We start from the raw sequence: 12,752 nt of genomic DNA, 5'->3' as shown, positions 1-12,752 counted from the left end.
GTTTTATTTATTGATTTTAGAGAGAGAGAGAAAGAGAGAGAGAGGAGAAGGAAAGAGCAGGAAACATCAACTCCTAGTAGTTGCTTCTCATATGTGCCTTGACCAGGCAAGCCCAGGGTTTCCAACTGACGATCTCAGCATTTCAGGTCAATGCTCTACCCACTGCACTAAGGTCAGATCTTTTTTTTTTCTAAATAGAAATATTTTCAAGCACAATTTGAATACATGAATCAAATTCAACTTAACTCCAATTTTTAAAATCCATTGATATTGAAAGAAGCAAGCACAAGGTCATACTTTTGCTTTCTGTAATTCTTCTGATGGTTTTTCTTTGTGTCTGTAGTTCATCTACTAATCTGAATGTCATGTTAATGGAGACACTGGTTTCCTTTTGTGGTGTTTAAATAGATATCTTCTACATGACAAGTTTATAATGATTCATTTAAATAGGTAACATGTTTTAGTAGATTAAACAGAAATATTGCTATACTTTTTCTGACACACATTTTATATGTAATAAAATAGAGATATTTTTAAAGAATGTGCATATTTTATTAAATTTTAATAGCTTTTATGTCTAGTGGATTATGAAGATATGAATCTAATTTTTAGAGAAAATAAAAAACTTGTGGAAAATTCTGAATAAATATCTAGTACATAATATTAAATGTTGTGATGGTCATCTTCAAAGAGATCTTAGAAAAGATAGTGTTAGCTAGCATGGAGGATTGGAGTTTTCTCTGTTGAATGGCTTTTCACAGAATGTTTAATTGTAAGATGGGGGGCAGTCCTAGATGATTTGGGCCTGGTATTAGAATACTCACTAGAAGAAAAGTTTCTGGCCATACAGAGAAAGGCGAGCCATATAGGAAAATTTAGTTATTCTGAGAAAAACTAACCGGTCAGCCTGAAGAGCTACAGTAAAGGTAACATAGCTGGCAGACAGAACACAAAAAACAGGGACTTATAGGGAGGCAAGACAGTGTTGATATATGGTAAGCAGACAGCCTACTACTTGTCAAGAGACATGAGTAAACAAGAAGCCAGCCGTAAGGCATGGGGTGTGAAGTTCAGAATCAGGTCTCAAGTGGCAAGGATGGAGGCATGAGAAAAATAAGAATCCCCATTCTGAAGTCATTGATGTGCTAGGTTGCTTATCAAGATCAAGATTAATATAAAAGTCAAAATAGGAAACTGAGTCATAAGGTGAGTACTTAACCCCAAGAAGAAATTAAGTTTCTAGAACTGGAACATAAAATAGAATGACAGGAGCAGGCAGATCAACTTGAGTATTGATTGCAATAATGATTTCCCTCTTCAGCAAAGCTTAAAATCTTCATAAAACTGAGAAAGAGCCTACATGTCGGCATTGGTGACTACAGACAGATGATTACATGAGATACTTTTTTGTGTGTATGACAGAGACAGAGAGAAACAGAGAGAGGGACAGACAAGGACAGACAGACAGGAAGGGAGATAGATGAGAAACATCAATTCTTTCGTTGCGACACCTTAGTTGTTCATTGATTGCTTTCTCATTTGTGCCTTGACCGTGGGCCTTCAGCAAACTGAGTAACCCCTTGCTCAAGCTGGTGAGCTTTGCTCAAACCAGATGAGCCCGCGCTCAAGCTGGCGACCTCTGGGTTTCAGACGTGGGTCTTCTGCGTAACAGTCTGACACTATCCACTGCGACACTGCCTGTTCAGGCTACACGAGACATTTTTAAAAAGTTTTCTAGGAATAATAAACCTGAGAGAGATTAGGGTAAGTTTTCAATTAGGACTGGTATTTAAGGCAACAAGAATATACTTGTTTTGGTTTTAGTTAGGTCTGTTTGAGCATCTTTACTATTAGCATACATACATGATAGAAGGAAAACATGGGTAGAAAGAGCTGAAGTTCTGCTTGACCTGTGGTGGCGCAGGGTACACTGAGGTCGCCGATTCAAAACCCTGGGCTTGCCCAGTCAAGGCACATGTGGGAGTTGATGCTTCCTGCTCCTCTCCCCTTCTCTCTCTCTCTCTCACCTCTATTCTTCTCTCTCTCTCTCTCTCAAAAAAAAGAATAAATAAAATCTAAAAATAAAAGAAAGAGCTAAAGCTCAACAAACCAACTGGAGGAACTATAAAGAGGAGAGGTAAAAGAGGATCCAAAATGTCACACTGAAACATCCTTAAAAAATTATACTATAACTCAAAAAAAAGTAACGATTTTACCAGCCTATTAGGTTGCTCCTGTGAAGAAAACATTGGTCAACTTTGTCTTCAAGCCCTTAACTGGGAGAGGTGAGACTTTATTTCATTTATTTATTCATTCATTCACTCATTCATTTACTTTTATTGAGAGGCAGGGAGGCAGAAACAAACTCCCACATGCTTCCCAACCAGGATCGACCTGGCAAGCCCCCTAAGGGCTATGCCCATCTGAGGCCACTGCTCCATTGCTCAGCAATGAACTATTTTAGCACCTGAGGCCAACTTGCTCAAACCAAGCCATTGCTGCAGAAGGGAATAGAGAGAAAGAGAGAGAGAGAGAGAAAGAGAGAGGGGTGGAGAAGTAGATGGTCTCTTCTCCTGTGTGCCCTATAATTGAACCCGGGACTTCAACACACCAGGCTGATGCTCAACTGCTGAGCCAACTGGCCTAGGCTGGGATTTTATTTCTAATTTACTCACTATCTAGATATGAGAATTCTTTGGGACTTTAGTCATTCTTTCCAAAATAGTAACTAAAAGAAAGAAGGTCTCTTAGAAATACCTAATTAAATAATTCTCTAAAGAAAATTATTATAATAATACATACTGGATAATAGAACAGAATGTAGTAAAAAAAAGTTAAATAATTACCTCAAAATTTTGATCACATATTTGCTTCTGAATCACAGTCACATGAAAAAAAATATAATCACTGTCAGAAGAGATGTCATTGAGCATGAAGTACAGTGATAAATAGCTGTAATTTTACAAGTATGACCCCATTCTTCAAACTTTATTAATAATTTGAGTTCACACTGTAGACTTCAGATTATACTTTTGTCTTATATTAAATATATTAGTTTCTTCCAATAAAAAATGGATAAGCAAGTATATTACTATGAAATAAGAGCAATGATATAAATTTGTATATTTCATAACTGTAATTCAAAAACCAACTCTTTTAGTATGATAAGCATAGGTGGATATTTTTTTAAATAACTTAAACCAATACAGAAATTTGTCTCTTTAAAAGAGAAAAATAAATAAATCACCTGAAACTAATGTAATCTTAGTTTCAAGTGTAACTGAAAATTATTTTTATTGTTAAAAAAAAGAATAAATGCTTGTTGAATCAAATAAAGCAGCCAAAGAATAGACAAATAAAAGTTGTGGTTAATACGATGGATCAGACTCAAATACTGTTCTTGCTGAGAAGCTTTAATCACCTTGTTATTTTCTAGCATAATGTAATCATTTATGAAAGTGATAGAATATTTCCCTTTTGAGAAAATAATCATTTTGTATTATGTTTATATCTGCCTGAGAATAAAAGAGGCATTTTGTCAATTTCATTGAAGCTGTCACAAGAATTGATACCTGAAAGTAGTTGTGGGAACACATTTATATTAAAAAATGTGCAAGAGTTCCTCTTTAGATATTGCTGTGCACCAACAACTGTTTGGGATTAATGAAGTTTCAATTTCTAGAATTGCATTGTGTATTTTAGGTCTGGAGAGAAACTTTTTTTTTTTTTTTTTTTTTTTTTACAGAGACAAAGAGAGTGGGACAGACAGACAGGAACGAAGAGATAAGAAGCATCAATCATCAGTTTTTCGTTGCTACACCTTAGTTGTTCATTGATTGCTTTCTCATATGAGCCTTGACCGCGGGCCTTCAGTAGGCCGAGTAACCCCTTGCTTGAGCCAGCGACCTTGGGTCCAAGCTGGTGAGTTTTTTGCTCAAGCTAGATGAGACTGCACTCAAGCTGGCGACCTCGGAGTCTTGAACTTGGGTCTTCTACATCCCAGTCCAATGCTCTATGCACTGTGCCACCGCCTGATCAGGCTGGATAGAAACTTGACAAGTCCTTTAACAAACCCAAAGAGAAATGCATTGCAATTGAGTATTCATCCAAAATTGGATAATTATGTAGATAATAATGCTAATGATCTCTATTGGAGGAAAAAGATGAAAGTATAAGATGCACATTATGCACATTGTTAATTATATTTTTTAGTTTTTATGATCATCCTGATTTTTTAATTGAAACATTCATCCAATTATATTTTGTTGTATTATTTTTAAATTTTTAAAACATTTTCACATTTGATATACATACATTATATATCTATTTAGCAATCTCAGACTTTATTAATAAAATGCTTTGCAGCATATATGCCTTGGGTTTTTTTTTTTTTTCCTCAGAGTTAAATGTCTGAATTTTGAGGAATTTCAGCATCTTATATCCAAAAAATGCAGGCACAGACTGCTTTTGACCCAAAGGTGTATTCTTGACCAAGATTCAGTAATCTAGTTTGGAAAATGAAAATGAAGAATTTTTCTCCTGATGAGATTTATAGGTAGAGAAACAGGTGAAGAATATAAACTATTTAGTACTCTTTCTGTCTACTTCAATTTAAGTATGAAAACATATCAATGTTATCATTCCCAGATAGCCATTCATTTTGAAATGGAAATTACAAGATGATGGAAAAATTCAATGTCAGGAGTTATCCATTAGGAAACAAAATGGGTATGCGTGGTATCTGCCTACTCTTACAGTGAGGGCTATGGATTACATTTATTGTCCTGAAACTTACTATGCTAGAACCTTCACAGCAAACATTCCAAATTCTCATAATGACTTCTTAGTGAAAATGACTGAGGTATGTGCTTGTGGAACAACATATAATAAGATCTTTTAATGTTTTCATTTTTTTTTTTTTTTTTTTTGTAATAGTGTTCTATGAGATTTGGTAGAAACAGGATCCTATGATTATTAGAATGTTTTGGAAATGCTGAATATTTTATCCCCATGTTAAAAATTCATCAACCATCACTCCACCCCTGGATTCACCCCTCAAGGCCAACCTCCTGGCTCCCTAACAAGGCTAGCTACCTGCTTATCATTGTTTACTAACCCTATAAAGGCTTGAATCCCTAGATACTCCAGCCTGATGCCACTAGGATCTCACCCTATCTATTTGAAGATGCACAAATAAATTTCTTATAAAGCTCATCAGGCCTTGTGCATCCCTCTTTTGGTGACCTTACACCAGGTACATGTACTCACATTCACCAGGGCCCTACTTCACCTCACCATCATATACCGATATTGTCTATAAAGGGAAGATTAATTTTGTTTTCCAGGGTCCCATGAAAGACTTCCTCCCTTCCTCCAAGGTCCCAGAATACCTCCTCCCTCTATTCAGAGTCCCACAGAATACTCCCCCCTCCCTCCACCCAGGGAGATCCGGAAATGCACGTGTTTGGGGCATGAGTGGGTGAGAAATCTGGTACCTGTTTTTGGTTTTTTTTTTTCATTTTTCTGAAGCTGGAAACAGGGAGAGACAGTCCGACAGACTCCCGCATGCGCCCGACCGGGATCCACCCGGGACGCCCACCAGGGGGGCGACGCTCTGCCCACCAGGGGGCGGTGCTCTGCCCATCCTGGGCGTCGCCATGTTGCGACCAGAGCCACTCCAGCGCCTGAGGCAGAGGCCACAGAGCCATCCCCAGCGCCCGGGCCATCTTTGCTCCAATGGAGCCTCGGCTGCGGGAGGGGAAGAGAGAGACAGAGAGGAAGGAGAGGGGGAGGGGTGGAGAAGCTAATGGACGCTTCTCCTGTGTGTCCTGGCCGGGAATCGAACCCGGGTCCTCCGCACGCTAGGCCGACGCTCTACCGCTGAGCCAACCGGCCAGGGCTTGGTACCTGTTTTAAAACTTAAAAAGGGGGAGGGTTTTGTACACATGAATCAATGAAAGACCTTTATTTATTTAAGAACCAATAACTTTACTGGAAGAAATGCTAAAACTTGAACATAAAAACTTAAGTGAACGTCTTTCAACGGCAATACTGTAACATGCATGCTCGCATGGTGACCAGGGTAAAGCACCCCATAGCTATGAGGAAGACAGTCCAGGCTCAGTTCTGTCATTCAGGGTGAGCTTGCCAAAGAGGTATTCTGCCAGGCCGGATTCTGGGGCTCCCATCCTGCGCAGGTTGATGATACTAGCTCCGAAGTTTCCAATGAATTTCACACACCAGCTCAGGTAAAAATGCTCCAGGAAATCACACAGGTGGACATCGTTCTTGTTAGTGGCCAGGTGGTACAGGCTGAGCAGGCTCTGGTTCACAATCCTCTCCACGTGCAAGGCGTATTTCATTGCCATGAGGCCATTCCCCCAGTGGCAGCGGTCAGGCCTTCTGATATCGCGGAAGCGGATTCGACCTCCTCGCTGGTTCTGCAGACGCATCAGCATCTGGGCTTGCTCCCTTTCCTCCCTCGACTGCCGCAAGAAAAACGCGGCGAACTGCGTTATGGCCACGTCCTGGCGGTCGAAGTAGAAGGCAATGGACAGGTACACGTAAGAGGCGTAGAGCTCCAGGTTGATCTGTTTGTTGATGGCGGCCTCACATTCGGGGTGGTAGTTCTGGCGCACTTGAGAGGGCGGCCCAGTTACCACAGCTGGAGGCGGTGGAACTTGAGCTGGAGGTCCAAGCAACAAGCCTGGTGGGGCGGGACCTCCAGTCAGGAAGACCATCATAGGGCCATGCTGGGGGCTGAGGGGTGGGTTGCGAGGAGGGCAGCGGCGTGGGTGAAGGCGGGATCTTCGTGAGGGTCGGATCATCCCCATGGTGGTAGATGACAGTAGCTGGAGGCAGTCAGCAGTGGTGGCGGTACTGGGGACCTTGGCGTACTCACGGCCTAGGCGACCAGGTGGCTGGAAACAGGAATTCTCAGTCGTTAGGCCGCAGGCGGCTGGCGGTTGTCTCTGAGATGGGACCGGAAGAAAGAAGAAGTGACGGCTTGTGACGGGTAACTCTCGCGAGTGTTGGCAGACAGGGAGGGTGGAGGGAGGATCCCTTATGCAGGAGGGGGGCTTAAGGGGGACCCAAGTGGGCGATGCCCATGGACATGTTCCAGCTTCTGTCATATCCTGGGGGAGGCATGGAGAATCTTCCCTGACTGAGCACCTCACATTTAATGCTATAAATTTTGCAATAATATTTCTATTTTGCGAGAACTTTATCTCTCCTTTAATTGTTTCCTTCTATAATAGACTTATTTTTGTTTTATATTTATTTATTTATTTATTTATTTATTTAATTTATTTATTTATTTATTTTTTGTACTTTTCTGAAGCTAGAAACGGGGAGAGACAGTCAGACAGACTCCCGCATGCACCCGACCGGGATCCACCCGGCACGACCACCAGGGGGCGACGCTCTGCCCCTCCCGGGCGTCGCTCTGCCGCGACCAGAGCCACTTTAGCGCCTGGGGCAGAGGCCAAGGAGCCATCCCCAGCGCCCGGGCCATCTTTGCTCCAATGGAGCCTCGGCTGCGGGAGGGGAAGAGAGAGACAGAGAGGAAGGAGAGGGGGAGGGGTGGAGAAGCAGATGGGCGCCTCTCCTGTGTGCCCTGGCCGGGAATCGAACCCGGGACTTCTGCACGCCAGGCCGACGCTCTACCACTGAGCCAACTGGCCAGGGCCTATTTTTGTTTTATAAATCCAGTTTCTTTCCTTAATATTCTGAGAATATGAATTTGAATTTTTGGTAAAAATTTTCCTCTCTTTCCTGTATTATATCTTGTTCCCCTCCACCCCCAAAATAGTCTGTTTGTTCACTGTGATCTTTTCTTTTACCTTCCTCATACATCCGGGAAGCCTTTGTTCATTTATATTTAGAGATAAAGGACTTATTTGATCAACCTAGGTAATTAGCATGGATCTGATGTAGAATTGTGATGTCCACTTCACCAGTAGGCTTCTGTTTGAAATGGGAGGGGGAAGTGTGTTACTCAATTTCTTTCTCCTTTGGGGATACATGGAATGGAGCTCACAGGTAGGACAGGGACACTCCCTATTGCCAAAATAAATATGATACTTCTAACATTAGGAGGCTAGTGTTTTGTTCCTAGGTAGATGTATCCTATGGTTTCCTTTCACTGTAGGTCTGCAATAGTATTAAACTCATTCACTGTTTTTGGAGTGTAGTTTGGGGAGATTAAGGGGTTAAATGTTACAGATGCTTACTGCCCTATGTAAGAAATGGTTGGGGAAGGTTAGAGCTGGGCAGGGTAAACAGATATGCTTTTCACAGATTAGCTTTTTAATCTCACATTTGACCAAGGACCCTCTATAGTGCTGCAATTTTATTTACAGTACTGAAATTTTATTTACTCTGTTCTTAGAGTTTCTTTCAATGTGATCAGGTTTTCGATTGCAAATGTTTCAAATTCTCTGAATTAACCAATCCAGTAGCCTCTCCTTTTCCTGACTTTTAAGAATTCCCCACAATTTCTGGTCTCCTAATGGCACCCTTTCTTGTGTGTGCATGTGCAAGTAATTTTTGTGTTTAGTTTACCAACGTGATTCAATTATATTTTTCTTTCTTTAACCTACTGTAATGCTGGTGATCCAGGCCAGGCAGGTTCACATTGGATTCAGGTGGACGGTAGAGAAACTGCTGAGCCAGAAAGTGTTGGGCCGTTCCCATTTTTGAAGGCTCGCAGAGCCCAGTGAGCAAATAAGCAAAGAAAAGTCACTTTTCACAGTGAAGGGCAAGGGATTAGGAAAACTGCCCCTCACCATGGCAGCAGAGGGAATCAGGGAACCACACCTTGTAGTTGTGGGAGAGCGATCTGGGAGAATCGCCACTGAAGGAAAGGATCCATAGCTTTTTATAGAGACACACATGTGGCTTTCTGCCACATGCTCATGCACTAATTGTGCAAAGTGCTTGCAGGTGGGAAATCAGCAAGGCAGTCTAACCACAGATTTTTTTTCCCCACACGTACTTTCTGAATAGTCAGTACATTTACAGATTTCAAAAATCACAGAGCTTTCTCTGCAGGCAGCCACTGGGTATTATTTGTTATAATTAGGAGGAGAAAAAAGAATTAAAAAGAAGAAATCACACTCATGTTAAGAAAAATCATAGAATCAGAGTGAAGAATTTTTAGAAACATTCCTTTTTAGCACATTTTTTTTCAAGTGCACATAGGACATTTACCAAGATAGACCATATTTTAGTCTACACCACAAGGTTCAATAAATATAACATTCATATCATGAAAGAAGTGTTCTCTGATCACAATGAAGTGGATTAGAAATCATTAACATTAGATATATGAAACCCCCTCAAATATTTGGAAGCTAATGATACATTTTCAAACAAGCCAAGTGTTGAAAAAGAATTTGGAATTGAGTGAAAACAGAAACACAGCCTATCAACATTTGTAGGTTAAAGTAGTACCTGCATGTTAATTTATAACATTAAATTCCTATATTAGAAAAGAGAAAAGGTCTCAAATACATTATATGATATATGACCTTAAAAAGTTTAAAAAGACTAAAATAAACTCAAGTCAAGTAGAAAGAAGGAAATTATAAAGTTATGAGCTGAAAACAGTGAAATAGAAAACATTAAAAAAAATCAAATCAATGAAATCAAAGCAGATTTTTTGAGAGAATTAAACAAACAAAATCTCTGGAACGTCTAATCAAGAAGGAGAGAGAGAAGATAAATTACTGGTTTCAAGAATGAGAAAGATAATGTCACTATGGATCATACCTTTTTTTCAAAGAATGATAAGAGAATATAATTATAATATTGTATTATAGAAAATATGTATTTTGCTTTTCATCCCCAGCTCCTGGCCAGAGATCCTAAAACCCTTGTAACTTTCTAAGTGATAAGAGTTATAGAAGCATATTTTGTCTAGAAGTCCAATGTGCTATCCGTTGTGCACAGAGCCAAGTGTGCAAGTGTAGAAGCATATTTTGTTATACTTAGTTTTTGTCCCAAGCCCCTGAAAGAACTATGGAGTGATAAAGGTGAAAGGGGCATCTGTTGCTATTTATAACAAATTCCTTTCAGCCTTACCTGAGTTTCGGATGATGAGGTGACTTTTGTGGAGCCCCAAAGGATGGAGGGCTGGTTGCTAGGGGAGAGGTACTGGAAATGGACTCAATAACTAATGGCCAATGATTTAATTAATTAATCATGCCTGTTATAGTAAGCCTCCATTAAAACTCTAGTCAAAAAGGATTAGAAAGCATCTGGGTTGGTGACTACATGGAGGTGCTTTGAGGGTGATGCAATTCGAGACAGCTTGGAAGCTCCATGTTCCTTTCCAGTATAACTTGCTCTATTCAAGTCTTCCATCTGGCTGATCCTAAGTTGTATTCTGTTATAAAAAAGCTGGTAACCTAGAAAGTAAACTGTTTTCTTTAGTTCCGTGAGTCATTCAAGAAAATCATCAAACTTGAGAAGGACAAAGGAACTTCCAATTTATAACCTGTTGGTCAGAAGAAGCACAGGTGAGAACCTAGACTTGCAAACAGTGCCTAAAGTGGAGAATGGGAGGCAATCTTATGGAACTGTTTAACCTGTGGGATATATACTAACTCTGGGTAGTTATGGTCATAATTGAATTTTAGGACTCTCAGTTGGTATATGGGAAGTCGGAGAATTTGTTAGTATAGGAAAAAACATATTTGTTGTCAGAAATACTCTTTAGTAATGAACAACTTTATGCCAATAAATTCAACAATTTAGTTGAAATTAAAATATAGGCTAATCGAACATGAATTTAGGTACAAAAATTCTAAATAAAAATGTTATTAAAATAAATCCACATGACCATATTGTATACATGCATTCACTGATGTCCCGTCAAGAAAGAATATGTGAGGATTCCAAGATGGCAGTGGACTAGGCAGACATTCTAATTGCCACCTCTGAGAATCAAACTGGAGTTATAGCTACATTTAAGAACAATCATCTTGTAAAACCAACTGAGTACTAAATGAGGAGGAGTCTATAACCAAAACTCCACAGAAGTAGCCACACTGAGACTGGTAGGAAGGGCAGAGATGCAAAAAGGCTGCCTCTGCTCCCAGGAGAGAGTAGGAGCTGAGGGTCCAGAGGGATTTGCTGCTGTGGGGAGGATTTCCCTGAGTGGTGTGGGGCTTAAGCCCCAGGGTGGGCACCCCAGGCGAGAGCACCAGAGACTAGAAGAGGTGCCCACATAACATTTGGCAGTAAAAAGAGGTAAGGTTTCACTCTGCTAGAAAGAGATGGGAGCCATCAGATATGCAGGCACTTTCTTAAAGGGCCAACACAAAATCTTGTTCACAGTCCCTTATCCTGGGCTCCAGTAGAGGAAGGGCTGAAAACACAAGAGTCACATGAGGAGAATATGAAATTGGCAGCCTCAGGGAGAGACATGTCGGGGGACAGCTATTGGAACCTTTGTGCTGAATCATTTTCCAGAACCACAGATGCCATCTTTTTTGGGTGGAACAATCCCCTCTGTGTGGCATCAGCTTGGGAGCCAGCAACCATCCCACCCTTGAGAATATCTCTTGGCCCCCCTATGGAGATTGGGCCCTGCTAAGAAGTAAGCAGCCTTAGCCAGGAAGCTGGGGGTGTATGATAATGACTCAGTTGTCAGGCATTGAAGCCAGAGCTTTCCCCCCACTTTCCCAAGAATATGACTGGTGCTTCTTCCCCACTAGAGATTCACTAGAAACTGTCTGGGCTGTGGGCAGACCAAACCTCTGGGTTTCAGAGATCACACCCACTGGACTCCTGGTAGCCACACTTTACTGAGGTCTGTAAAAAAAGTTATGACAGACTGACTCCTGAGACCCTGGAGTGGGAGCCACAACCAGAACCTTTTCTAATCCCTGAATTGCCTCAGGCTCTAGATTCTACCACAGGTTTTTTTCAGGGGCCAAGCCCAACAAATACTCAGCAGACAGAGGCAGTAGGAAGTGGATCTCAGGGAACCTTGGGTCTTTTGATAACTTTCCCCCAGGCCCAGTGCTGGTAAAAGCCAGCCTAGGTGTGCAGGTTGGTCATTCCATGTGCACCTAAGAGCAGCAGAAAAAGCCACAAATTTTGGTTTACTTTTAACCCTAATTTAAAGAAAGAAAAACTCACACAAGTCCAAGAAGTACAGAGAGTCCCATTTAAGATGATCACAAAGAGGCCCACACCAAGACACATCATAATTAAAAAGCCAAATATAGGAGACAAAGAAAGAATCCTAAAAGCTGCAAGAGAAAAGCAATTAATTACCTACAAGGGAGCCCCCATTTGGCTGTCATCTGATTTTCAAAAGAAGCAATTTAAGCTAGAAGGAATTGGCAAGAAATATTAAAAGTGATGCAAAACAACAACCTACTCTATCCAGCAAAGCTATTATTTAAAGTTGAAAGAGAAATAAAGAGCTTCCCAGACCGAAAAAAAAAAAAAAAAGGCTCAAGGAGTTCATTAACACCAAACCAGTATTCAGTATTGCAAGAGATGTAAAAGGGCCTGCTATAAAAAGAATAAAGGAAAAAAGAAAGAGAGAAAGAGGATTATCATTTTAAATAAAAAAGACAATAAATAAGTAGATATCAGTAACACCTTTAAATGTAAATGGATTAAAAGTTTCAATCAAGGACATAGGATAGCTGCATGGGTATAAAATCAAGACCTATACATGTGCCTTCTACAAGAGACCCACCTCAAACAAAAGATATGCATAGTCTGAAAGT

The 12,752-nt window shown here is 40.6% G+C and overlaps 1 pseudogene; it reads right to left on the bottom strand.

Moving 5' to 3' along the window:
• Positions 1-6,098: 6,098 nt before the first annotated feature.
• On the bottom strand, positions 6,099-7,133 carry LOC136386255 (ferritin heavy chain pseudogene; annotated as a pseudogene).
• Between the last annotated feature and the right edge of the window lie 5,619 nt (positions 7,134-12,752).

Source organism: Saccopteryx leptura, chromosome X (genome assembly GCF_036850995.1).
Source record: "Saccopteryx leptura isolate mSacLep1 chromosome X, mSacLep1_pri_phased_curated, whole genome shotgun sequence".
Classification (NCBI taxonomy): Eukaryota; Metazoa; Chordata; class Mammalia; order Chiroptera; family Emballonuridae; genus Saccopteryx; species Saccopteryx leptura.
Note: the sequence above shows the minus strand (reverse complement) of the source record. Positions and strands in the feature narration are given on the sequence as shown.